The sequence below is a fragment of the Protopterus annectens genome, chromosome 9.part0, assembly GCF_019279795.1.
Source record: "Protopterus annectens isolate FY-2018-M chromosome 9.part0, PAN1.0, whole genome shotgun sequence".
Classification (NCBI taxonomy): domain Eukaryota; kingdom Metazoa; phylum Chordata; order Ceratodontiformes; family Protopteridae; genus Protopterus; species Protopterus annectens.
The window spans coordinates 171,034,060-171,061,062 of NC_056743.1; the positions used below are offsets into that span (position 1 = coordinate 171,034,060).

The following is a 27,003-nucleotide window of genomic DNA, read 5'->3' on the forward strand; positions in this document are numbered from 1 at the left end:
TGTCTTACCATAACGTTCCATCTGTATTGTTGATCCTTGTTCAGTCATTACGACCCTCCCTCCTTCCCCCTCCTGTAGTTTCTAGTGGATCTCACCATCTGGTTCTCTTAGGTTATTTGACCAGAGGTAGCCTCCACCTTCTTTGACTTGCAAACTCAATCTGAGGTAACAGGGAGAGGGGGATTGTGGGGTAAGAGTTTAGCTCTAGAGTTTGAAACTGACGCGAGCATGGAAAATGGCCGGCTTGGTTCCGAGTTCGGAACCGATACCCATGCATAATGACTGAACGAGGATCAACAATACAGATGGAACGTTATGGTAAGACATAACTTCTTTTTTTCAATTTTGAAATCTTCTGAATCCCTGAAATTTGTTTTAAAGCCTTCATAGGGAGCCTGCTTTCATCATTTCAGAAACTCCGGTCAAGAAAAACAGGTCTCTAGGTGGCACATAACCAGAATTACTGGTTAAAGTAAATATTTTATGCACATGATTTCATCTAAGTAACATAGACCATTTTCTTAATATTTTTCCATACACTGATGTAAAAAAGTAAGTTGAACTCTTTTAGTAAAACTAAATGATCAAGAGTACACCACTAATCTGCATAGTAAATGTACTACTTTAAAGAGTTACAGATGGTTCAGATAGATTAAGAAACAAAAATTAGCATTTTAGTGGTACAAATGGGATGTGTATCAACATCATTAATAGAATTTGGTACTTTTCCCTCCTTAGACCTACATATGTGCCTCATAAATTCAGAGTCATTTATAGGTGCATATTTTATTAAATATCTAAACTAAGCCTATAAAAAGATTCCCTATCACTAGCTATTTACGGTGTAGTATATGAGACCTCCTATTGTGTTAAATAAGAAAGCTTTCCTCTTTCTGACACACTTATGATTTTTAAAGGCTAGTTCTATACTTTTTAATGCTTGGAGGTTGAGCGGTATGACTGGTAGTGACTGATTTTCAGTTAGAGCTAGAATTAATGCCACAAATGTTAGTATTGCAAGTTAAGTTACTATTCATTTGATACATTGATTTCACAGATTGTTCATAAAAACTTTTGCTTCTGTCATACGTAATGTAAATGGAATCTGAATGGCAAGACTGTGTTAGTTCATTTTAAGCTGATTAGCATTTGGACTGACCTCTTGCCCCTGTCCACAGCAGACGCAGATGATTGATACTAACTTCACTCCATTGCCCTGCCTTGGAAAAAGTCTAATATGATTTTAATTGTGTGATCATTTTCATTGATTGGTTGATTGAATTTGTACAAATGAAAGTTGTTTTGATTTCCTGTAGTTATCAGGCAACTTTAGGGGTGAATCAAAAGCTGCAGAGAGTAGTCCTTCCCAGTGAGTGAATCTAGTAGTTTGTTTGTGGTTTACCCTGCCATGGTTTGTTCATTCTGGGTCTGAGGAATTGCTTCTGGGTATGATTGCTGACAGAGAGGATGTAAGGTTATCCGCTTTATAGGTTCATAGGTTCATACTAACTATACCCATTATTTTGCTGTGCCTCTGTCTTGTAGTGACACTGAGGTAATAATCTGGGTATACCTGCGATCCTCCCATCCATTGGTCAATTTTTCTCAACAAGGCCAGCAGCGTCTGCCTCTCCTCCTATACCGGGAGTTTGTTCCACAGCATAGGAGTCTTTTGGTGATGAATCTATCCCTCCAGCACATCCTATTAATAGTGTGGCTCTGACAGATCTAGATTTTCATCAAATCTGGGTTTGACATGGCCTTGTATGTCACCTCTGCAGCATAGGACAGATTTTTGAGACCCTTTATCCTTTTGGTGAGGAACTTTCAGCTGCTGCAAGTGTCGGGTCAGATGCATTTTGATCTAGATGTGAAAATGACAGGCTACTACATCTGATGTTTTTTTTTTTATTAGTATAAACAGTGACATTTCAAACATGGTCTCATTTGCCTTCACAAAGTTTATTTAGTCCACAAGTTTCAATACCAAACTAATTCTCTGGCAACAGCTGTTAGACAATCTTGTCAAAATTAGCTTTGATTGGTCCTTGTTTGAGTATTGTCACAGTCAATGAAGGAGTCATGGTGTTTTTGTCAGGGAAACAAAAGGGTCAGTAGGGCAGCTTAGAGGGATAGCTCTGTGGTCAGTAGATCTGCAGCAAAAACAGAAATTTAGTAATTTTTTTTTCTGCAAAATCCCACATTTGGGAAAATCCATTAATTTGGTCAATGCACTTTGTGACATAACACACTGTTACTGAGCTCATCCACAGACCCCGGCAATTTTTTATTGCTTACACAATTGAGAGTTTCTTTCTTGCTGTTGCGAATAATGTCCTGCATTGCATGCCTATGTATTATATTAAATGCCTACGTTAACTTCATAGCACCAACCAAGAACTGCAAAGGCATTGCCTGTATTTTCTTAGGGAGGAGCTCAGTGTTAACTGCTACAAGTGCCAGAGGTTCAGCTTGCTATTCAGTGCCGAAGGCAGAACAGTTATTAGACTACTTTGTATAGCTGACAGAAATTGAAAGCTGTTTGAGGATGAAACTCTCTTCCAGTCGTGTAACAGCCCTGGGTGTACATTGGAGCATCACCACAAGCACAGGAGACCAGGTCCAGGTATGAACTGGCAATCTGTGTCCAGAAGATCCTTCAAACCTTTCAGATGCTGTTCTATAGCTCTTGGTTCATGAGAGCTAGAGCCCAAACTGTTGTCAGTCAAGGATTGTTGGGATAGGGATGCATGCCCTTGCTATTCCAAGGCTTCTTTGCCACTCTTTCTTTGAATGGTCAGCAGAAGTCCTTGATCAGCCAAGCTGATCCTTCTGATTTTTTTCCTTTTGGGCCCTCTGATCTCAGATTGAAGGTGCTCAGATCCAAGAATTCATCATCTGAAACCAGCTAACCTGGCAGGCCTTATTCTAGGAAGATCTTACCTGGTGATCCAACAGTCACCAAAGCCATTGATGAGGAAAGCCTACCTCGAGGTATCATTGAAAAACTCATCAAAAAGTTAACCCATACATCACAAGATGGGTTGCAAACTGGCTGAGTGACAGAACCCACAGGGTCAGAGTTGCTGGCGCCATGTCAGACTCAAAGCCTGTCACAAGTGGTGTACCACCTCAGTCCTGCCACTCTTGTTTGGCATCTACTTTTCAAGTACAAGCAAACACAGGAGGGTTAGTTTGCAGATGACTGCAAACGCCATAGTAGAAAACACATCTGACACAGATATCCTTCAGAAGGGTCTCACAGAAACGGATAACTGGTGCCAGAGCCATGGCCTAAAGTTAAATGCCAAAAATGCATGGTCATACCTTCGGGAAAAACAGGTTACCCCCTAGCTACCAAATAGGTGGCAATCCACTGAGCACAGAAGAAGTTATCAGGGACCTGGGGACCCAGGTTGATAGTAGTCTGTCATTCGACACCCATGTAGCTAAAGTAGTTAGGAAGACCTTCTACATTGCCCACCTTATCATGAAGGGATTCTCATCTAGATCAAGGGAGGTCATAGTCTCCCTATACTCATCACTCATCAGACCAATGATTGAGTACAATGCCCCATTGAATGTATCTGACCCGACACTTGCAGCAGCTGGAGGCCACAAAGTTCCTCACCAAAAGGATAAAGGGTCTCAAACATCTGTCCTATGCTGCCCGACTGAAAGAACTCCAGCTCTATTCAGTCGCCACCGCTTACTCAGAGGTGACCTTTGCCTAACATACAAGGCCATGTCAAACCCAGATTTGATGAATATGCTTCACCTCAAAAATCTAGATCCGTCAGAGCCACAAGGGCGGAGACTTAAACCTCGACCACGGCTATTAATAGGATGTGCTGGAGGATAGATTCATCACCCAAAGACTCCTATGCTGTGGAATAAAATCCCGGTATATGTGAGGCAGAGCACCTCGCTGGCCTTGTTCAAGAGAAATCTTGACCAATGGATGGGAGATCGCAGATATACCCCAGGGATTACCTCAGTGTCACTGCTCAACAGAGGCACAGCAAAATAATGGGTATAGTTCCCCATACTAAAGGGGTGGCGTAAGCCACAAAACTATGGGCTAGGCTTGTAAATGCCCTTGGGCAGATAGCCTAGTATGAACCTATGAACCTATTTGCCTGGTGATCCAGCAGTGCAGCTTCTCCCTTGAGACATGAATATCAAGCATTTACTCTGACTGGTGGGAGCTTGAGATGTAGTGCAGGAGTGTACCATTAAGGATTTTGCCCTGAGGTTGCTCATTCCAGCACGTGCTTCCTTTCCCGTGTCACCATTTTGTCACCTGCCCACCCTTTGTAAGTGTTCTGCCTTACACCAAAGCTCCTGTGAAAATTTGGATGACTGAGGCCAATTTTTGACATAATGCACAGTATGTCCAGTATGTCCATATCTTATTTGCAGATGTTAGTTTTATGAATATTCTGAATTACCTATTGAATCCTATCGCCTGCAACCAAACATTTCTGTATTGGAGTATCTGCGAAAAAACTGCCTGTGGAACACACTGGATAATCTGCCCTCGGAGTCTGCCATTAGGAATGCTACCAGTGCCATATGGAAGTGCCCCAATTCCTCACTGTGACCTCAAAAAAATTAGGTGACTTTCACGGGCTGCCACCTGATTGGGCATATTTCATTAAGCATCCAAGTGATGACTACTGTGTGATCCATTTGCTAAAGCATATATATTAGAAGATGCAAAACGGGGAGAGTCCAGTAACTTTGGAAAGGTGTGGAAAGATGATGTACAGCACCATGTTGGGGCATAGGGCACTCAGCTATTCATCTCTCTTGCTCCTATTTCCGATGCAGCTGTTGAAGAAGGAACTATATAAGCTAAATGGCCTCCAGGAGTCTGGGCTTAAGGAGAGCCATGGAGGGACCTGGTCCCTAGCTCCCCTAATGAAAATACCTTGTTCCCATTCTAATTTTGATTGTGCTGCTGTTTTATCTAGTGCTGCAGGCACACCTGTGTGCCTCTGCAGGATAACATGGCTGTGACTGTCTTTCCCTGTGGAGGAACTCAGGAATAGGATCTTGAATGCCCACTTTTACTGTGATAGACTTTTCAGACAGTCTGCTTGCAGCCTTGTCAGTGACGTCCTGAGGACAAAGCAAGACTATGTTCTCTGCTGGATGTTCATCGTGCATACAGCTGCAGTCATAACAGATGGGTTCTCCTGCCGTCAGGCGGGTCCTCGGTCGGCCGAATTCCAAAGTCTAGGTCCGGCGTCGGTTGTCACTTCTTCCCTGACGTCAGTGCGACAGGGGTATAAAGGAACCAGCCAACGCCATTTTCTTCAGTCTTTCTTGCCGCGCGGTGCCCGAAGCAGAAGCAGTTTGCAAGTGGCGGTCGTCCACCTCCTGAAATTACAAAATTTGGATACCGAAGTCTTCTTAAAAGCTAAGTACCCCATTGGGGAAACTTTTCTTGCCTCAGACCGATGTCAGACAAAGTTAATAATTGTATTTCTTGTGGGAAGCAAATACCGCATAAGGATTTCCATTCCCTCTGTATACCTTGTTTAGGCCCAGACCACGATGTCTCGGTCTGTCGCTTTTGTGCTACATTCAACAAACGCACTATTAAGCGTCGGACGGAGTTCGCCCAGCATTATTTTGGGAAAGCATTTAACTATACTATGCCGTTGGATACTCCGACTCCAGGTTTGTCTAAAAAACGCAAAGACAAGGACCGACGCATGAGGCCCACTGCCTCTACCGACACCATGCCAAAGCCGACTACACGTGGTCCAGTTCTCAGTGAGACGCCTACGATTACGACACTCCTTTGACGGTGTCTCCTGTGCCCGAGGTCGCAGGCTCCTCGGCCCACACCCCGACTACAGATACCGAAGCCACTCTTGGCGTTGAAACTCAGAATGTGGACAGGTCCACATCCACTCAAGGTGTCTTCAGACCTTCCTCTTCTTTCTCCATCAAGGCTTTCACAAAGTCTAAAGCAACCATACACTCTGAGACCAGCTACACAGGGCCCATCTCCAGGCCCCATGCCTAAGAAACAGATGCTTAAAATGGCTGAGGATTTAATTACTCTAATCAGAGGTTCTCAGCCCCTACCGGACAAAAGGCCCAGAGTGGAGGAAGATTCCCCCTCCTCTGATCAGGGCTCCATTATTTCAGAGCACTCTGATGATGAGGAACATTATTACTCCCCTTTTGAAGACTCTGATGCGGAGGAGTCCATCCCTTCTGTATCCCCCCCTGAGGATTTCTCATTTGGGGAAACTTTGCATACCTTAAGGGAACACTTCCACTGGGAAGGCCAGGATTATTCAGATTCCAAGAAAAGGCTCAGGGAATTTCTCTTGTTACCTCAACATAGACCTCTGACTGTGCCTCCTGTCTTGGACATCCTAGATGATGTTTACTCTGAGGCCTGCCTTAACCCGGACTCTCTACCTCCAGCTCCAGTTAAGCCTGACAGGTACTACAGGGTTCCTGACTCACACCAATTTCTTTACAAAAGCCAATGATTCTGACCCAGAAACCATCTCACAGGGCCCCAGTAGAGTTAAGGCCTCCATTGCCAAAAATCCATTACCTTCCGAGAGAGATTCCAGATCCTTAGAAAGGTGGGGAAAAAAGGTATATACCTCTGCTACCTTATCCATGAGGGCCTTAAACTGTCAGTTTCATATGCTAAAATACCAACAGTTTTTGTTATCACAATTGAAGAGTAAAATGTCACAACCTGAACAACCAGACTTGAAGGAATTGCAGGATTTGATGCATAGTGCAGAACAAGTGGGTAAGCATACCTTACAATGTGATTTTGATGTTCTAGAGGCCACATGTAGAGCTGCTGTTTACAGGATCAGTCATACGTAGGCATGCCTGGCTCAAGGAACAAGCCTTGCCTGATCATGTCAAAGCTAAATTACTAGATGCCCCTCTTCAAAAGGATGTATTATTTGGTGCTAATGCTGAGGAGGTATTAAGGAAAATGGAGGAAAAGGCTAAATCAATGCAAACTGTGAAAGAATTTCTACAGGTTCAACCCCCACGTTTTAGGAGAAATTGGCCTTCCAAAAACTGGTCCTTTCCTGCCACAGACAGACCCCAAAGAGGCAGATACAGGCGCTCGAGGGGCAGAGGACAATCCCAAGTATCATATAGAGGCAGACAATGGCAAGCTCCTACACAAAGAGGTGGTGAGGACAACTCACAATCCTTCAGAAAGCAAACCCAATGACTTTCCCCTTCGCATGCCAACCAGGTTTCAAATGGCAGCCCCCTTAGGAGGAAAGCTGGCATTATTTTCAAAAAATTGGCATGTTGTCACAAAGGACAAATGAATCCTGGACATTATAAACAGAGGCTACAAATTCCATTTTCACACCCTTCCAAAAATGAGAGGCATGCCAAACCTGCCACACAATCAAAGGGCAGAGGCACAAAAACAAATTTCAGATCTCAAACATGAAAGCTATTCAAGAGGTACCTACGCACGAACAAGGTCAAGGTTTTTATTCCAGGCTATTTCTGGTGCCAAGGAAGGGAAAAGATTGGAGACCTATTTTGGATCTATCCATCCTAAACACATTTCTACTCATACCAAAATTCAAGATGCTCACTCTACAGCAACTTCTTCCCATGCTGGGCAAGGGGTCTTGGCTGGTAACATTGGACCTCAAGGAGGCATACCTGCATGTCCCAATCAGACAAAATTGCAGAAGGTACCTCAGATTTCTTGCAGGTTCAACCCATTATCAATTCTCTGCATTGCCCTTTGGCTTATCTACTGCACCCAGAGTATTCACGAAATGCCTGGCATCAGTAATTGCCTACTGCAGACTTCAAGGGATACAAATATACCCCTATTTGGACGACTGCCTGATCCAAGCGGACAGCAAGCATATTCTTCTGAAACATCTGGCTTATGTAATAATGTTATTGAAATCTCTGGGATACACAGTCAGCAAAAAGAAATCAAGGCTAATACCCTCTCAGAAGATAATTTTCCTTGGTGCCAATTTGGACACAAACACCCAGATTGCCTACCTCACGCCAGAGAAGCAGGGACAACTAATACAATACTTCAGAACACTAGCAAATTGTACCAGGCTGACTGCAAGGAAAATCCTGCAGGCTCTGGGATTCATGGCATCTTGCATCTTACTAATCCCATGTGCAAAGCTGCATATGAGGAAACTACAATGGTACCTGAAAAACATATGGTCTCAACACAGCCACAGTTTGGAAACAATAATACCACTAATTCCATGTCTGCAAAAGGAATTTCTGTGGGTGGGCTCAAACATGTCAAACAAACATAGGTCTTCCATTCAGCAAGCCTCAAGCAAATCAAGTCATCACAACAGACGCCTCGGACTACGCCTGGGGCGCATGACAGATCGGTGCATTCAGGGCAAATGGTCCCAAAAAGAAAAGCACCTTCACATCAATCAAAAAGAAATGCTAGCAGTAATAAATGCTATTATAGCTTTCAAGGACCTTCTACAACCAGGCCAGTTATTGATAAGAACGGACAACACCACAGTTATGTGGTACATAAACAAACAGGGAGGAACACATTCTTACCCCTTATGCAGACTGGCCATGTCACTTTGGAACATGGCCATGGACTTACAAATGGAACTACAAGCAACATACTTGCCAGGCAAGGAAAACGCGCTGGCAGACAACCTAAGCAGGAATATGATAGATCCACACGAATGGAGATTGCTTCCAAAAGTTTTTACAAACATAATCCAAGCATGGGGAAGGCTAGACCTAGATCTCTTTGCCTCCCACAGAAATCACCAATTGGCAAAATTCTGCTCAAGGACCTTTCATCCACAGGTCTGGAGAGTGGACGCACTCTCTTTCAGTTGGACAACAATGACAGTTTATGCCTTTCCACCTCTTCCTCTGCTGCCCAAGGTTCTATTAAAAACCAGAGCAGACAGACCAAAGATGATTCTCATTGCTCCAGACTGGCCAAGACAACAATGGTACCCACTCCTGAGGAGCCTGACGCATTCCCCACCATGGACTCTGCCTCTAATACCTCTTCTTCTGACTCAGCACAGTTTCAAAACTCCTCACAGCCAGCTAAAAACACTCAATCTAGCTGCATGGAAGATTCCTTAGCATCTCAACAGGCCCTACTCTCCAAGGAGGTGCAGGATGTCATTTTGGAGGCCAGAAGGTCATCAACTAGGAAAGCTTACTCCGCAAAGTGGAAACGTTTTTGTGTCTGGAATGAGGAAAAAGGGCCAGGATCCTGGAAAACTGAATTTACCTCATATACTACAATATTTGGCTGAACTGCTAAGCAGTGGACTTTTTCTCCTCCATCAAAATACATGCCTCAGCCATTTCTGCAGAATACAACACTGATCCACCTTTATTCTCTCACCCTCTCTTAAGGGCTAAGAATTTAAGGCCTCCAAGGAAACAACCAATACCTGCTTGGGATCTTAATTTCATCCTGGAAAAATTGACCTTGCCTCCCTTTGAGCCAGCTGCCTCATCAGATTTGCAATATTTGTCCTGGAAAACAGCTTTCCTTCTAGCTATCGCCTCAGCTTCTAGAGTTTCAGAACTACAGGCTCTCATGGCTGTCCAGCCTTTTATCATCTTCCATCAGGACAGAGTTTCCTTACAAACCAATCCATCCTTTATGCCTAAAGTGGTATCCAGGGTAGCTTTAAATCAGGCCATACATTCACCTACCTTTTATCTTAATCCTCAAAACAAAGGGGAGAGATTACTACATTCCTTGGACATCCACAGACAGCTGCGTTATTATTTGGACAGAACAAAGCCTTTCAGAAAATCAGAACAGCTCCTTGTGGCCTATGCAGTAGGAGCTCAAGGGAAGCCAATTTCCAAACAGACAATCTCAAAATGGATAGCCCACTGCATACGCTTTTGCTATTCCTTTCATGGCAAAACTGTTCCTACAGGCATTAGAACTCATTCCACCAGGGCCACAGCCACCTCTGCAGCCTTCCTCAGAGGAGTTCCTACCAAGGATATTTTGGAAGCAGCCACTTGAAGTTCTGTGCATACCTTCTCCAAGCACTACAACCTACCATTATACTCCAAATCTAGAGCAGGCTTTGCCACGGCAGTCTTGCAGGGCATTTTGGCTCCTCCTAGTTCCAACTAGTGCCTACCACCCCTTTCTTAGCTTTGGGATTCTACCCATCTGTTATGACTGCAGCTGTATGCACGATGAACATAGTACAGTTTTGTACCTACCATAAATGTAGATGTTAGAGTGCTAATACAGCTGCAGTCCAGGTTTCCCTCCCTCCTTCCCCTCTTGAGACAGGCCTATAGGCTAACACATCCTCATAGCACCTGATTGGGGTTTTCATTTATGATGTATTTGCTTGCAACTACTGTATTTTGATTATATAGCACTGCATTATCACACAAAGTTACTATTGCCTTCCTTCTGGGGGCACCTGACATCTGGGGCAAGAAAAACTGAAGAAAATGGCGTTGGCTGGTTCCTTTATACCCCTGTCGCACTGACGTCAGGGAAGAAGCGACGACGGACCTAGACTTTGGAATTCGGCCGACCGAGGACCCGCCTGACAGCAGGAGAACCCATCTGTTATGACTGCAGCTGTATTAGCACTCGAACATCTACATTTATGGTAGGTACAAAACTGTACTTTTTCTATCACCCCCCCCCCCTCCATTTGTCTGCCAGACCTAGTTAACTCTGGAAGAGGATGACGCTTGCTTGCCATCTGTGAAGGGCCCATAAACATTCCACAGCTTTGCCCCTTCCAGTGTTACAAAGTTGCTGGCTCCACCAACAAGGCCACAGCAGTCATACTTATTGTTTCGAGCTCCTGGTAGTGTGGGTACATTAAATTTTAGCCTTGGCATGGAGAACCCTCACAGGTGACAGGAAGGTTTAGGTATGGTTACTTTGGGCACGTATTGTAACTCGTATGTCATTTCCTTTAAATGGGTTTCTCTGAAGAGACATTCTGCTTCAGTGAAACTATTAGTATACCCCCAAATTCATCTGGTACCTTTGGTCCTGGATTGTCACCCTGCGGGAAATCGGGTCTTAAATTCTTCACAGAAGTGGAAGGTGTTGCAGAACATGACTGATGCTTTTTGGCATCTCAGCACTTGGGACCTTTATAGGAGATTCCTAAATATTTTTTAGGTTGGCATTATTTCTGTTATGTAGCATTACCTAGGGGTATTTCCTCAGCTACCAAAGTCTTTTCTAAGGTATTGACTACTGTGAAGGAAGCCTTGTTGAAGAAGTCTGATTGTATTCCTATGTTCATGTTCCTAGATACCTTCATACTTGGCTGCTTGTAGCCACTTTGCAGACGTTCTGTGAGTTGCTTTCTCATGGTTGCAGCCCCTCAGGGTCTCCATTAATAGAATGAAGCCCTTCCTGATATTAGCTTAGGGGACTGTTCTTTGTCACAGTTGGACATTGTCCAGTGACTGCTACTTCTGTCCTTGTAGAGGGGCTGAGGATTTAGAACAAGGTCCATGTGGCCTTACTGGCAATCAGTCTTCACAGTACTACTTGGATGTTTATTGATTTGGGTGTTGAAGTGAACTGCAAGTTGATATCTTTAGAACAAACCATTTTCTCACATACCTGCAACTGTTGGATCCTTGTCTCTGGGACCTGGCATTGTGGATAATCTTAACTGTCCTTTTGGTGAGACTTTCCTTCATGGAGCTTAACTGGTTGCAGATCCTGATGACAGTTGTTTCTTTGGTGGACAGTGGACCCCGCAAAGAGGTTTGTCCCTTCTGTAGACCTGAAAAATGGTGGCTTCACACTAATCGACTGGCATTGAACTTAATACTATTGCCCTGAAGACTGTGGGTGCCTTTCCATGGTAATTCAGACAACCTGCTTGCTGTTATTTTAAGTAAGCAAGGGAGCACAAGGATGTAGCTCTTCCTCATTCTTGGTTTAGTCTTAAACAGTGTCTGTCATCTTGCAGTGGTCCACACCCTTGTGGAAGTGAATGGCTTGGGGGGGTACTGTTAGCCAGACCTCAAGTGCTCATCTGGAGGCTCCAGATTCAGATGCTGTTCTTGCCCAGGATCTTGTGTAAAAGTGGTACACTCATTTCACCTGTTACCACCTGAGATAACATGTTCATCTTTTCTGCTTGCGGCAGTAGAAGCATTCCTCCAATATCTACTCATTGTGGAGATTTGTGTGTGTATGTCTGTGTGATTGCATAAATTAAATGTATAAAAAAAAAGTTTTAATTTTTACTGTTTTAGACTAAGGTCTGTTTTCGATGGAGACCCAAGGAGTGGTATTCATACTGACTTGGGGAAGATTGACCATGGCATCTGTTAACTTCCTGTGTGTTTTTTGGTAAGTGCCATGGGATCTTTTACATCCACGTTTACTACCCCCACCTCAGGTAGATGGTGCCTGTGTTTAACGTATCATCTGAAAGATTTACAAATACTCAAACACACACACTCATTCAACCTGGTATTTGTACTGTAGCATGTTGATGACAGAAAATGTGTTCTGTACCTTAAAATGTGATCATATCATAGGTAATTTGAGAAGACCCATGCATGGTATAAAGCATTGAGGAGCTGCTTCTGTCCATTAGTAGTACAGGGAGCAGTCTTGGATAAATTTTCTGTTTTCCATTCGTAGATCTAAGTTAAGCTTGAATATAGACAGGGAAGAACTATGTTTTATGTGGATGGAGGAGTCTGTTCCACAGCAGCTGTGTCGTCTGTGAGATACACTTGTCCCTCCAGACCATTCTGTTGGTGTTGCAGGAAAAGTTTTCGATCCCTAGACTGAGCATTTCTGGTGCCATTTGACTAGCTGATGTGCAGTAAATCCATCTGTCAGATCAAAGAATGTATTGTATGCCAGACACAGGTCACCACTTAGCAGTATTTAGGACGTGTTGTTTAGGCTTTGTATCTTTTTAGTAAGGTATCTCTTTGGGCATTCCAATTGCATGTGTCTGGACAGATAAATGGCAAAGAGGTTATTATATTCAATGACTGGCCTACTGATGGCTGAGTAAAGGAGAGAATGACAATTCTTGATGTAGACACAATCCCTTTATTTTTAAGCTGTACAATATAGAAGGACTTTCTTAAAACAATAGACCCCTGTTGTTCAAAAGTTAGGTCACTGCCTGCATAAATTCCTAAATCCCAGACATCTGGGTCAACTCTTAGGGGTGTCTTGTCAATGTGGTAGTTTCCTGGGGGTGGATGACATCTCAGGGGATACAATAATGCATTTTTTGGCCTTTAGTTTCAGTCCATGATGTTGGCACCAGTTATTTAGGACAAACCTTCCTGCAAAAGAGGTCTGAGTTATTTAGGGATTCAGTGACTGCCCCTAGCTAGCAGTCATCTGCAAACTTGTGGTTATTGGCTTTTACTTCAGAAAAGTAGGTGCCAAACAGGGAGGGTCCCACCAGAGAACCCTGGGCGACTACACTGGTGATTGTTCTCTTTGTGAAGGTAGTTTTCTTTATTTTGATTATCTGCTTCCTATCTTTGAGCCTGTTGGCATTCTGCCGAGTGATGTAGGGAGTTTATTCCCAGTTTAGCTTTCCTACTATGCCTGAGTGAAGAATTGTGTCAGAAGCATGTATGCAGTGTGTACTATTTTGCCTTCATCCATTGCTTTGGTGACCTTTTCAAAACAATCCATTAGATTAAGCATGTCTTGCCCTTGATGAATCCAAACTGAGACAAATCCAGACCTGATTGATTGATTTTAATTCCATGATCAGTCTTTTGCATGGCTTTGCACATGAGGCTGGTCAGACTTATGGGTCTGTGGAAGGTCTGCTGTTATGCAGGGGATGACTGTAGCGGTTTTCCATTTACTTGGTACAAAACCTGTATGGAGGCTGAGATTGAACCATGTTAGGGGTGTTGTCTAAATTGTGCTACATGCTATTTAAGATGCATCCAGGGATATTGTCAGGACACATCGATGCAGTATTTTTAACTTTTGATAGCATTTTTATGATTTGGTTTTGTATGATAGCCGGAGGCAAGCCAGTTTCAGGTATATCTTGAGGGACAGACAAAGGGAAGATAGGGGTAAAGTTAGGCGCTAAATTTATTGGACAGTAGGTTTGCCTCAGGGTGTAGGAAACATTGTTCACAATCTGCTGAGTGTATTATTGTGTTGTGCATTTGAGGTTAAGAGCATAACTAAAAATGCCTTGATTGTCTTTGGCTTGGTAGCTATTTTAGTCTCAAACTTGGCTTTGGTGGATTTTATTTAGCTCCTTTATTTTCAGTGACAAGGGCTATAAAATTCTGGGAATTATTTTCTTCCTTTTGATCAAAATTCTTTTCCTTTTATTACAAAGCTAGTCGATGTTATGGTTCCACTATGTGGATTTGTTTCTGGGTTTGCCCACCACTTGTTTCTACAGGGTGCAACTGCATATATGCAGCAGTTTACATGCTTGTTTAGTGTGGCAGTGTATTCAGTGGAGTTAACTGGGTTTGGTGGGGATTTGAAACTTGGCAATGTATCACTTAGGAGTAAGTAGTTTGTCTTAAATAAATTTCTAAAGGTACCTTGTATAAATGGGATCTCTGGTTTCTGTTTTATTTCGTAGGTGACTGCTTTGTGGTCAGGCCGAACACATGATGGTGCAAGATGCTCCCATATTAGTAACGACAAGATCCAAGATGTTATTTCCTGTAGTGGGCACTCTAATTTTTCCAGGCCATTTGTATTGACAAAGTTCAGGAATCTCTCTGCTTGTACACTAGTGGTGGTGGTGTAGGTTTCCTAGTCTATATTGTATAGCTTAGGTCACCTAAGAGAATGGTATTGGGACTAATACTTTGTGAACCTAATTCATGTAGCTAGGCATTGTGATTTTCTTTTATCATAGAGGGAGTTCTGTAGCTAGCTAATATATGGTGCTGGGCCTTTCTGTTGGTTATTTGAACATGAATTAGCTCTTTTTCACCATGCTGCTTTACCAGTCTTGATGCGAGTCTCTTCTAGATGCAGACTGACACACCTTCACTTTTTTCCCCTCCTGCACAGCAGCTGGTCTAAACGTGTGGAAGGTGTCATAGCCCTGCACAGCCAGAGTGTTCTCCACTGTTTTAAACCATGTCTGAGTTGCTACACGAATGTCAGTTTCTTCCAGGGTGATAGAGGATTGTTAGAGTTGTTTCTTGTTCAGGCTGCTGGCACTGATCAGTAACACCTTCATATTTTCCTTTGCTTGTTTCGTTATGTTGGTAAGTTTAAGATTAAAAGAGCACTATGGGGGTGAACAATGTCTCTGCCAATAACTGAAACCCTAGAGGGGACAGATGCAGGCCATCCCTGGTGAAGCAGCATCTTTTGTCATTTGCACCCTGGCTGAAAAGGTTGGATCCTCTTTGAATGACACCAAAAACTAAGCCAGTTATTGAAGTCCATTATTTTTTGCTCATATCACAGCATCTTTGGAGAAGGTTGAATGCTGGTCAGTGCTAAGCTAATAACATCATATCCAGTGTCATGTAGTCCAGGGAGGTACAGCTCAAGTGACTGACACTGGCGTTAACAGTGATAGTGATACTGGTACTTTGTACTTCAAGGACTTGAGTGCATGTGTAATCTGACTGATCCTGGCGAAACAAGCAATTAACCATCAATCTTTCCTTGCACAGCCTGGTAAGAAGCCCATCTGTATGTCTTACAATGAAGTCACCTATAGCAAGAATGTTTGGGTGGGTCAGCGTCTGCCTTACAGGCTTAACATCCGACTTTTGGACTCCTTGTGCTGTGTGAGGAAGTAGGCTTAATATGCTGTGTGCTTTGTGCCTGTGTTGTACTTTGGAGGTCTTTGAGGTTCAGCAAGTTAATATTTAGAATTTCAGCATATGTAGGATTATGTGTATTATTATGGCCTTGGAGAGCTGTGATGTGTTGTGTACTGCTGACAGTTTTGGTGTCCAAGTTTAATGTGTGTGAGATTTTTGCCTCCAAGGATATTGTGTATGTACATCTCTCACACACTGTTATGCTGTTTGAGTAATAGATAATCATCAGACAGCATGAGACAATTCTTACTGTCAAGATGTCCACCTCAATCATGCTGGCTATAGAAGTTGTGAGGAAGTGTTGGTCCTTGATACCAGCAGGAATGGGCAGGATCACTACAACTGTTTTCAGTTCAGTTTTAGAGTAATGTTTAGGTGGACTTGCTACTGAGTGTTTAAATGTTAGTACAAAACAACTAGCCTGGGAAAAAAAAAAACGGTCATCAGCAAGAACCAGTAAAATAATTGTAGTAAAAAAAAAAACAAAACAAAAAAAAACTCACTAATTTGATAATAAAATCAGTGCAAGCAAGGTCAGTACACTCAATATTAAGCAATTTTATCAAAGATGCTTTAGCCTGGTGAGTGGTTTAAGAGCAGAGATTTTCCACAATGATACTAAATGTGCCAATTGTCAACAACCAGTAACTGGTGCGAGAGAGGGGATTATGTTCCCAAGTTATCATAAGGGGGCGGGCATAAACAGATGCACTGTGTTTAAAAACACAACTACAACAGGGTGAGTGGGAGAGAAAAACAATGTGACCCTTAACTCTGAGCTGACTGGCCGGGAACTGCTTCAGTGCAAAGACGTCCTGAACTAGTCTGACATACACTAAGTGGATAAGTATGAAACCAGGGCTTAGTAACACCAGTCAGACCACCTAAACAACAAAAATGCAGTGCAGCTGTGCACAAGAATCACTAATACAGGCTTAAATACCTTATCTAAAGCAGATACAGACTGCTAAAATGAATTTAAAATTAGATCAAGAAATGAAAGTACTTGCATCTTTCTCTGTCTAGTGGAACTATTACAGTTCATGTGATATAAAGGATTTTGAGTAGTCTGTTGGAGTTCTGGTAAATCTGTGGGGGAACATGAATTTAGCTTCACCTACATATTGGATTAGGGTTATGTTTGTTAGCAATGTGTAAGTTAATAGTATTAAAAAGTAGTGGACCTAAAATGGACCCTTGCGATATTTCAACATTGATAGGAAGAAAGGGTGAGTAAAGTGATTGCTACTACATTGACTAAAATCTGTCAGAAAGATAGATCAGTGAAACCACTGAAGGATAAATTGCGAGATGCCTAGTATGGAAAGTTTTTATAGCAGTTTTTGAGATGGTGTCAGTCTTTAGACATGTCAAGAAATAAGAAAATCGAATTGTCAGCATTTCTATATGGTTGACAGTATGGGCAGACGTAAGTAGGTCAGTGGTTTTGCTGTGAGTTGTGAAAATCATGCCAAGTAAGGAAAAGAGAATTTCAAAGTCCAGAGGAAGATGGAGGAGTTGTGCATGAATACAGTTTTATAAGTTTTGGAAGGAAGAGGTTATAGGGTAGTGATAGCTGAAATGGATGTGGGTGGATAATTAGTGAGAGGGATGTGTTTTATAGAGATGATGATAATCCTGAGAGTAAAAGCATGAGGTAATGTAGAAGATTGTTGGGTAAAGTAGTGGTGGAGAGGAGAATAGAAGTGAAAGTGGGATGTATTTTCAAGAAAATTGTTTTTGGTAAGCAGGTGTGATAGGATAAATGGGTAGGAGTTAATATTGGATGGAGGAAATTTTGGTATAGAATTAGAAATAAAATTAAATACAGAATGGGTACTTGGGAATTAAATTGCATAAGAAGAATATTAGAGATAATGTAGGAGCTTTAAGATGGGATGAATGGGATGATTTGTACAGTGTATTAGAATATATATGTGACGACCCACTACTGGACCAGTAATTAAGGAACCTCAATCCTCGCCACTAAGTAAGGGACGTACACTGGGTGGATAGCAGGTAAAATATAAGTCACTGGAACCATGAGCAGCTGGTAATGAAGTTTATTAGACTCAAACAAATTTTTAAAACTGCTTGTAAAAACCCTCGCCTTAAAGCTTCTTCAGTCATATCAGACAAAAAATACAACGAATGCCATCCACCACTTATATAATATCAAAGTGGGTCACATGATAACAATTAGGTTCGTTTGTGTTTCTCTTTCAATAAAGGGTTTTAAAGATGCGTAGCCATTCAAACCTAACAAAATATGTGCCCCTAAGCGTAAAATCCAATTAAATTCCTCCTTTTCAGTAAAATCATTAATATTACCTCCACATATATTATTGTCAACTGCTCTTAAAATTGAAAATTTAAAACTATGTCCAGAGTCATGGTCTCTAATGTGTTTATATAGAGCATTTGTAACTATTTCTCTTTTTTATCTCAGACAGGTGGTTGCAGATGTGATCTTTTAACCTCTGGTTCATTTTACCCACATAAAATGCTTGACATGCAATACATCTAGCCAGATAGACAACATTTGTAGTTTCACAATTACCATGTGCGTTAAGTCTAAAGGTCTTGTTAGAAAATGGATGAGCAAAATATTTATCACAACAAATGAAACTACAGAAAGTACATCTGCCACATTCAGAGGTGCCATTCTTAATTGGTAGTGTCTTTATTTATTTTACATTTAACTGGGATTGTCTGAATGAGCAAAAGCCTTTTTTCAGCAGAGGCCCGGAGAGAAAAGCTCCAAAACATAGTTAAAAAAAATGTAACCATTACAAACATAGTTAACATTATAATCATTCATAATAAAACTTGTAAAACAGTTATATATATGCAGTTACAGTTATCTATAAAAATGTTATGAAGAATACTGCAGCAGAAGGAAGGGAGATAGTGCTAGGTAAAAAAGTATGAAGTACACTAGTTTAAGTTGTAAATGTTTTGGTATAGAGGAGAAGAAATGATGGTAAGACAGAGGAAGTTAGGTTTGTTATTTAGTGAAGGTATATTCAAGGAGGCTGAGAACAGGTACAAATCCAGTGACTTTTTCAGTACTCTTTAGTGGCTAGTTTGAATACTTTAGGATGTGAAAGTGATCTAACTTCTTGTGGGAGTTTATTCCAAGCAATAGAGGGATGGTAGCTGTATGTAATGGCTCCTATTTTGGACTTGGGCTTGTAGATTTGTAAAAGGTCTTTGGTGGAGCTCCTGAGTAGTCTGGATGGGACATAGTGGGAGATTATGGTGCCTAGTGCTGGACAGTAGGATAGTGAGTAAATAGTGTTTTTGGAGCTGAGAGAGGAGTAGGAGGTGTGGTAGTTCAAGCCAGTTTAGATGTTTGAGGGAGATAGTGGTGAGATTTGTAGGTTTGTTATGCAGCAAATCCGGCTATTTAGTGATAGGTTGATTCGAGTTTGCTAAGTAAGGTGGAGTTAAGATTTGTGAGTATTTGAGAGCAGTATGTTAGTCATGGCAAAAGATAAGCATGGGTGATTGTGGTTCTAGATTCAGGGATTAGGAATTTATTTCTGTAGAGAAGTCCTAGTTTTGATGGGTTTCCCCTGATCGTTATTTATATGGAGGTCGAATTTTAAGCTGATCATCAATGGTTACACCAAGGAGTTTAGTACTAGAGTCAGCAACTATGAGTGTGTGATTTAGTGATTTTATTTGAAAAGTAGATTTGATATGAGTAACAGCTTTGGGGAGAAAGAGTAAGATTTATTTATTTTTTTTGGTATTAAGGATGAGCTAAGCCAGGTTTCAACAGAGTTGAAAGAAGACTGGGTAGCTGTTAAGACGTTCAGAGGGTGAGTTAGCAATGGTGATAACTGTGGAGGTGTCTGCATATTGGACTAATGAGGATTGTGGACAAGAGGAGTAGATTGAGTTGGTGGAGATAATTGAAAAGTAGTGGTCCAAGGATGGGATCCGTGGGGAGCACCCATTTTTACTGTAAGGGGAGGTGATAGTGAGGAGTGCCATCTTACTGATTGCTGTCGATCAGTGAGATAGCTGGAGAACCATGCTACTGTAGTAGAGAAGTTGAGATCAGAGAGTTTATTCAGTAACAGAGGATGTGACACCGTGTCGAAGGCTTTTGAGAGGTCAAGGAATAAGCATGAGATAAGTTTTATCTCTAGCTACAGAAATGGTGTTGAGAAAGGAAAGTAGAGCCGTAGTGCTGCTATGTTTGGGTCGGAAACTGTGCTTAGTGAGAGTGAGGAGTGTGCCCTGTATAAGATATTGCATTACTTGTGTATGTATACATTTTTCTAAGACTTTAGACAGAGGGGAGAGGATAGCCATTGGTTTGAAGTTTGAGAGTTTGTGGAATTGCCACCTTTGTGAATAGGTATGGTGTAGAACACAATGAACATCCAGATATGGTCAGAAATAATTAAGCAGCAAGTAGCGCAAAAAGTAGCATAAACACGAAGTAGCACTCTACCGCCTCTTCACATGAGCCTTCAAGGAGTACATACACAACCCCATCCTTTATGTATACCTTAATTATATAATGGTTATATTAATTAATTGTTTGACTGGCAACTGTGGGGTGTAAAGGATGGGGTTTTGTATGGTGAATGTGCTCCTTGAAGGCTCATGTGAAGAGGCACTAGAGTGCTACTTCGTGTTTGTGCTACTTTTTGTGCTACTTGCTGCTTGTTATTAAATTATTTCTGACCATATCCGGATGTTCGTTGTATTTAAATACTTGGATTTTTGTTGTTTGGAGTGGTAAGGTGTAGAATTGTTTCCAGACAGCAGGTACTTTAGCTTCAGAGATGGAACGGTTGATTAAAATAGATACTGGCAAAGCAATAGAGGGAGCAGCTATCTGAAGAAAGTAAGATGGGATACTGTCAACAGAAACAGAGCATGGTTTAGTTTGGAAAGAAGGGTTTTGATGTAAGCAGTAGGGACTGCTTTAAGGAAAAGAGTTTGCAGAGGTTGCTGTGGGTGGAGGTTCCAAGCAATATGGAACATTGTTACTGGAGTATTTTATATTAGGATTGAAAAGTTTGGTTATTGACGTAATGAAATAGGCATTGAAGGAGTTTGGCAGTCTCTTTGGGAGATTTGTCAGGAGATGGATTAGGTGAAGTAGGATTACCAGTATGAATTATTTGGTTTATGGCATTCCAGAATTTATTTGGATCTGATTTTAGGGCAGCTGGAGGGTTATAGTAGAAGTCTTTTTTATCTTTATCAGTAAATTTTTTTTTTTGTCTTATTTCTCAGATGTTCGCATTTCACTGTTGCAGTCATCACATTTGGGTTATCCCTGCCAGGGTAGCCCTCATCCGGGCCGAATACCAGAGGCTTAGTATTTTTGCATCGGCTGCTGTTGCTTCAGGATTGACGTCAGGTTGTCAGTAGTATAAAGTAAGGCAGCCGACGCCATTACATCAGTCTTTCTTGCCATGGAGCCCAAAGCAGAAGCAGTTCGAACGAATGCCATTCGGCCGCTACCAGAGTTTCATCTACTGAATTGAAGTTGAAGTCTTCTAAAGCTAACTACCCCGTTGGGGATCCTTTTTTCTTGCACTAACCAATGTCAGAAAAAGTTAACAATTGTCTCACATGTAGATAGTAAATACCACACAGAGACTTTCATTCTTACTGCAGCCCTTGCTTAGGCCCAGACCATGATGTCCCCCACTGTCGCTTCTGTGCTTTGTTCAACGCCAGAACTATCTGTCGTCAGGCCCTTATTGTAGCTAGATATTTTCACTTACAGTCCTCTAACTCCGATAAGGCTTCGGTAAGCCATCTGACAGCAGATCTTCCAAAAAATGTAAAGAATAAAGACAGACTGCACAGGTCCAAACCTACTGACGACACTCACGTTAAGCTAGTCAGTTCTCGGGTCCTCAGTGAGGAGCTTTCACAGTCCCTGATGCCTGCTTCTGTGGATTCGCAGGCCGCTACCGAGACCCTTTTGGAGTCCGGTATGCCACAGAACTCTTCTTAGACTAAGGATCCTGCGGTCATCTCCACCTTGGATGGGTCCGGAGCCGCTGAGCAGGCACCAGCTTCTGAGGAACTCTTTTGCACTACCGATTCTTGACACAGATGTCTTCTTTCGTGACTACCGTTCTTTCGAAAATGACAGAGTTTGTTAGGCCAAGGGTACGAACCACACCCAAGAAACAGACGACCCAATCTCAGGCACCTGCTTCCTTGCCTCAGTCTCAAATGCTTAAAATGGCAGAAGACGTTATGCTGATCAGAGGAAGTCAAGCTACCTCCTCCAAAAGGAAAAGAGATCTGTCCCCTGTAGTTTCGTCTGAACAGGAGTCTGATGACTCTGATGCATCTGAATATGAAGACATTCAACCCCTCTCAGCTTATGAGGATTCTGATGCAGAGGATTCCATTCCTTCAGCCTCTCCCCCAGAAGATGTTTCCTTTGGGGAAGCCCTTCATACCTTAAGGGAGCATTTCCAGTGGGAGAGTCAGGACTACCCTCAGTCTAAAAAGAGGGAATTTTTAGATCTTCCACAGCACAGACCATTGGCCATCCCCCCAGTCCTTTTTATTGCGGAGGATGTTTTCCTGGAATCCAGTTTGACTCCTGACACCCTCCCTCCTGCACCCAGAAAACTAGACAGGTACTACAGAGTAATTCACCACACAGTAAGAAATAATATCCAAAAAACAACTCAGCCAGTAAATCCAAAGATTTATTTTCGTAATTCTAACAGCGCCTCGCCAAAAGCCTTTAACAGAGTACTACAGAGTCCCTGACTCGCACAGATTTCTTTTAAAAAGAATCCTACTGCTGACTCTGAGGTAATTTCTCAAGGGCCTAAAGGAATTAAAGCAACCTCTGCTAAGAATCCCACCCACTCAGGTAGGGATTCCCAAGCACTAGACAAATGGGGTTAAAAAGTATACACCTCAGCTACTCTTGCTATCAGAGCACTTAATTGTCAGTTCCATGTCCTAAAATTTTAGTAACATACCTTGAAGCTCCTCAAACAGAAAATGTCCTCCTTTCCTGCTTCTGCAGAATCTTAAGAGTTGAGAGTTAATGCATTTTGCAAGTAAAGTAACAAAACACACCTTGCACTGTAGTTTTGATGCCCTAGAAGCTTCTTGCAGGGCAGCAGTCACTGGATCTGTCCTTAGAAGGCATGCATGGCTTAAGGAATAGCCCTTGCCAGGCCATGTTAAATCTAAATTGTTGGATGCCCCCTTGCACAAAGACAACTTATTTGGCATTAAAGCAGAAGAGGTCTTAAAAAAGATGGGAAAAAAAGCAAAGTCTATGTAGACAGTTAAGGATTTATTACAAGTCCAGCCACCCAGGTTCAGCAGGCATTGTCCCACCAAGCATTGGTCCTTTCCTCCTCCCACCAGGCCAGTTCAGCCCAGACCCCCAGACAGTAGCCACAGGCAGTGCAGATATCTAAGCAGTGGACTACCTCCACTTCAAAACCAGGGCGTTCTAAGCCACTCCTTTATGGTAAGAACTCACAATGACTCGCCTCCCCCACCCTTTCCCTCTACCCACCTTCACTTACCCCCAGGAGGAAAACTCTCCTTTCATGCAAGCACCTGGGCCACCATTACCAACAGCTGCTGGGTTCTCAAGATAGTGTCCCAGAGATACAAATTTTCTTTCCACACCCTTCCAACTCCAAAAGGGTTCCCCTGATATACCTCCAAACCAGTTGGCAGAAGTGCAAAAGCAAGTCTTTTCCCTGCTCTCTATGAGGGCAGTAGAGCACGTTCCTACAGAACAGAAGGTTTCTTACTCCAGAATTTTTCTGGTACCCAGAGAAGAGGGCACCTGGCACCCCAGCCTCAATCTATCCATTCTAAGGTGATCCCAAAATTCAGAATGCCCACACTCCAGCAGCTGCTACCCATGCTGGCCAAGGATGCTTGGCTAGCCACCCTAGACCTAAAAGAGGCCTACCTCCACATTCCTATCAGGGAATATATCCGTTTCAAGGCAGGATCTCAGTACTTTCAGTTCTCTGCACTTCCCTTTGGCTTATCTACTGCTCTGAGTTTTTACAAAATGTCTTTTGCAGGCAAAGGAATATCCAGATTTACCCATTCTTAAATGACTGCCTAATTCAGGCAGACAGCCAGGAAAACCTGCTCAAGCACCTGGCTTTTGTAAAGTCCCTACTAACCTCCCTAGGGTACACAATCAACGAAAAAAAATCCAAACAGGTACTCACACAAAGGATTATATTCCTGGGAGAAAGCTTGGACACAGCATCCCAGATGGCATTCCTTACACCAGAAAAGCAAACTTTCTTGACAGGCTACTTCTTTCAACTAGCCACCAGACCCCAGCTATCCGCAAGGAAAATCCTGCGAGCTCTGGGGTTCATGGCATCTTGCATTCTACTCATTCCATAAGCTAGATTGCATATGAGGAAACTTCAGTGGTGCCTAAAAAGCCTTTGGTGTCAACACTCTCAAGACCTGGAGACTCTTATACCTATAATACCTTGCCTCAGAAAAGATTTTCTTTGGTGGGCAATAGCATGCTCCCACAACAAGTATCTACCTTTCTCACCACCCCCCACCACCCAGACCCTCCCCACAGATGCATCAGACTATGCCAGGGATGCACACCTGGACGGCAGGTGCATACAGGGCCAATGGAGCCCACAGCAAATCCATCTGCACATCAGCCAAAAAGAGATGATAGCTGTCCAGCATGCCTTGATAGCTTTCAAGCCCCTTCTCTCCTCAGGGGTTCTCCTGATCAAAACAGACAATACCATTGTGATGTGGTATATCAACAAGCAGGGAGGGAATCGCTCCTACCCTCTATGCAGGCTGGCCATGACTCCTTGGCACACAGCCTCTGCCATACAACTCCACCTGTTAGCACAATTCCTACCAGGTTCTCTCAACTCTCTGGCAGACCACTTAAGCAGAAATCTTCTGGACCCACACGAGTGGCAGCTCAACAGAAGAACCTTCACCGTAATAACTCAGAAATGGGGCACCCCAAAAGTCGACCTCTTTGCCTCCCACACCAACCATCAGCTCAGCAAGTTCTGCATCAGGGAGTATCACGGCATGGCTTGGAAAGTGGATGCCCTGTCCTTCCCCTGGGTCAATCTGTTGGTCTATGCCTTTCCTCCACTACCTCTCATCCCCAGGGTACTGTTCAAAATAAAGGAGGAAAAACCAAAGACAATTCTTATAGCTCTAGACTGGCCTTGCCAGCACTGGTACCCCTTGCTGCGCAACCTGTCCCCACTGCCACCATGCCATCTTCCTCAGATTACAAACCTTCTGACCCAAAGGGAAGGGGAATTCATGCATCCCCAATTGCAGACTCTCAGTTTGGCAGCTTGTCTTATTCCCTAACCCCCAATCAATCTGCCAACCTTAGTAAACCGGTTCTAGATGTTATACGTGAGGCCAGACGCCCTAGCACTAGAAAGTCTTATGCTGACAATTGGAAAAGGTTCTGCACCTGGATTCAAGGTAAGGGAGCCAAAACAGCACAGCCCTCCCTCCCTCTCATCCTGGATTACTTAGCTGACCTGCTACACAGTGGCCTCTCTTTTTCCTCTATTAAAATTCATGCCTCTGCTATCTCTGCTCATTTTCCCACTGAGCAACTCCTTTTCTCACACCATTTGATCAAACAGTTCCTAAGAGGGGCTAGCAACTTGAGGCCGCACAGAAGAGCACCAACCCCAGCTTGGGACCTTAACTTTGTGTTGGAAAAGCTCACCCTCTTCGAACCAGTCTCTTCAGCAGAGCTAAAATTTCTCTCCCGGAAGACAGCTTTCCTTCTAGCCATCACTTCAGCCAGAAGGGTCTCCAAGCTGCAAGCACTCATGGCTGTGGAACCCTTCATCATCTTCCATGCTGACAGGGTATCCCTCAGGACTAACCCATCCTTCATACCCAAGGTGGTGTCCAGTGTGGCTGTCAACTAATCCATTCATTTGCCCACCTTTTTTCCTAACCCACAGAACAAGGGGGAAATGATCCTGCACTCTGTAGATGTGCACAGACAGCTCAGATTCTGTCTAGACAGGACTAAAATCCTTCAGAAAGTCTGATCAATTGCTGGTTAGCTTTGCTGCAGGGGCAGAGGGCAAAGCCATCTCCAAACAAACCATTTCCAAATGGATAGCACACTGCATCCATTTCTGCTACAAACAGCATAGAAAGTCTCCCCCCAAGGAGGTCAGGACTCACTCCACCAGAGCAGCCTCCACCTCTGCAGCTTTCCTCATAGGAGTCCCCACCAGAGACATCCTGGAGGCTGCCACCTGGACATCTGTTCACACCTTTACCAAACATTACCACCTGCCTTTCTTCTTCAAATCCAGGACAGGGTTGGCCTCTGCAGTCTTGCAGTGCATCCTAGCCAGCCCCTACTTCCTTGACTCCCTCCACCCATTTCCTCAGCTTTGGGAATCAACCCAAATGTGACTGCAACAGTGAAACACGAAGAACATAGTACAGTTGTGTACACTTACCATAAATGTAGATGTTAGAGTGTATTCACTGTTGCAGCCCTGGTTTCTCTCCCTCCATCCCACTCTTCTTTTTTCTCTTTCCTTACAAGGGACAAATTGGTATTTACTTTCTGCTGGTGGGGTTCTTCCTCCAGAACCTAGCTCCCACTTGGGGGCTCTAGACAGGTTAGGGCAAGAAAAACTGATGTAATGGCGTCAGATGCCTTAATTTATACTACTGATGACCTGACATCAGTCCTGAAGTGACAGTAGCCGATGCAGAAATACTAAGCCTCTAGTATTCAGGACAGCCGAGGGCTACCCTGGCAGGAATAACCCAAATGTGATGACTGCAACAATGAATACACTCGTACATCTACATTTATGGTAAGTGTACACAACTGTACTTTCTTTATACTTTTGCAGATCTGCTGGTAGTTTAGTTTGGGTCCAAGTTTTCCAGGCTCAGTCTCTGGCTGTCATGAGAGTGTTAGTATTCTTAGATAGCCAAGGGGATATAGTAGCTTTTATCCTTACTTTCCGTAATGAGGCTAGTGAGTTTAAGATGTTTAAGAAGGTTGAGTTAAAAGCTTGAACTGCATCAAAGTTCCAATTTATTCGAGTAAGAGATTATTAAAAGTTTCTGGGTTGAACTTGGATAATTTCGACAGGTTATGTTTCAGGG

The 27,003-nt window shown here is 43.0% G+C and overlaps 1 protein-coding gene across 1 annotated transcript in view; it reads left to right on the top strand.

Annotated features, from left to right (window-relative positions):
• The window catches only part of PIK3C2A (phosphatidylinositol-4-phosphate 3-kinase catalytic subunit type 2 alpha), a gene marked incomplete in the record, with an annotated part of 1,553,204 nt that overhangs the window by 925,242 nt on the left and 600,959 nt on the right, over positions 1-27,003 (top strand).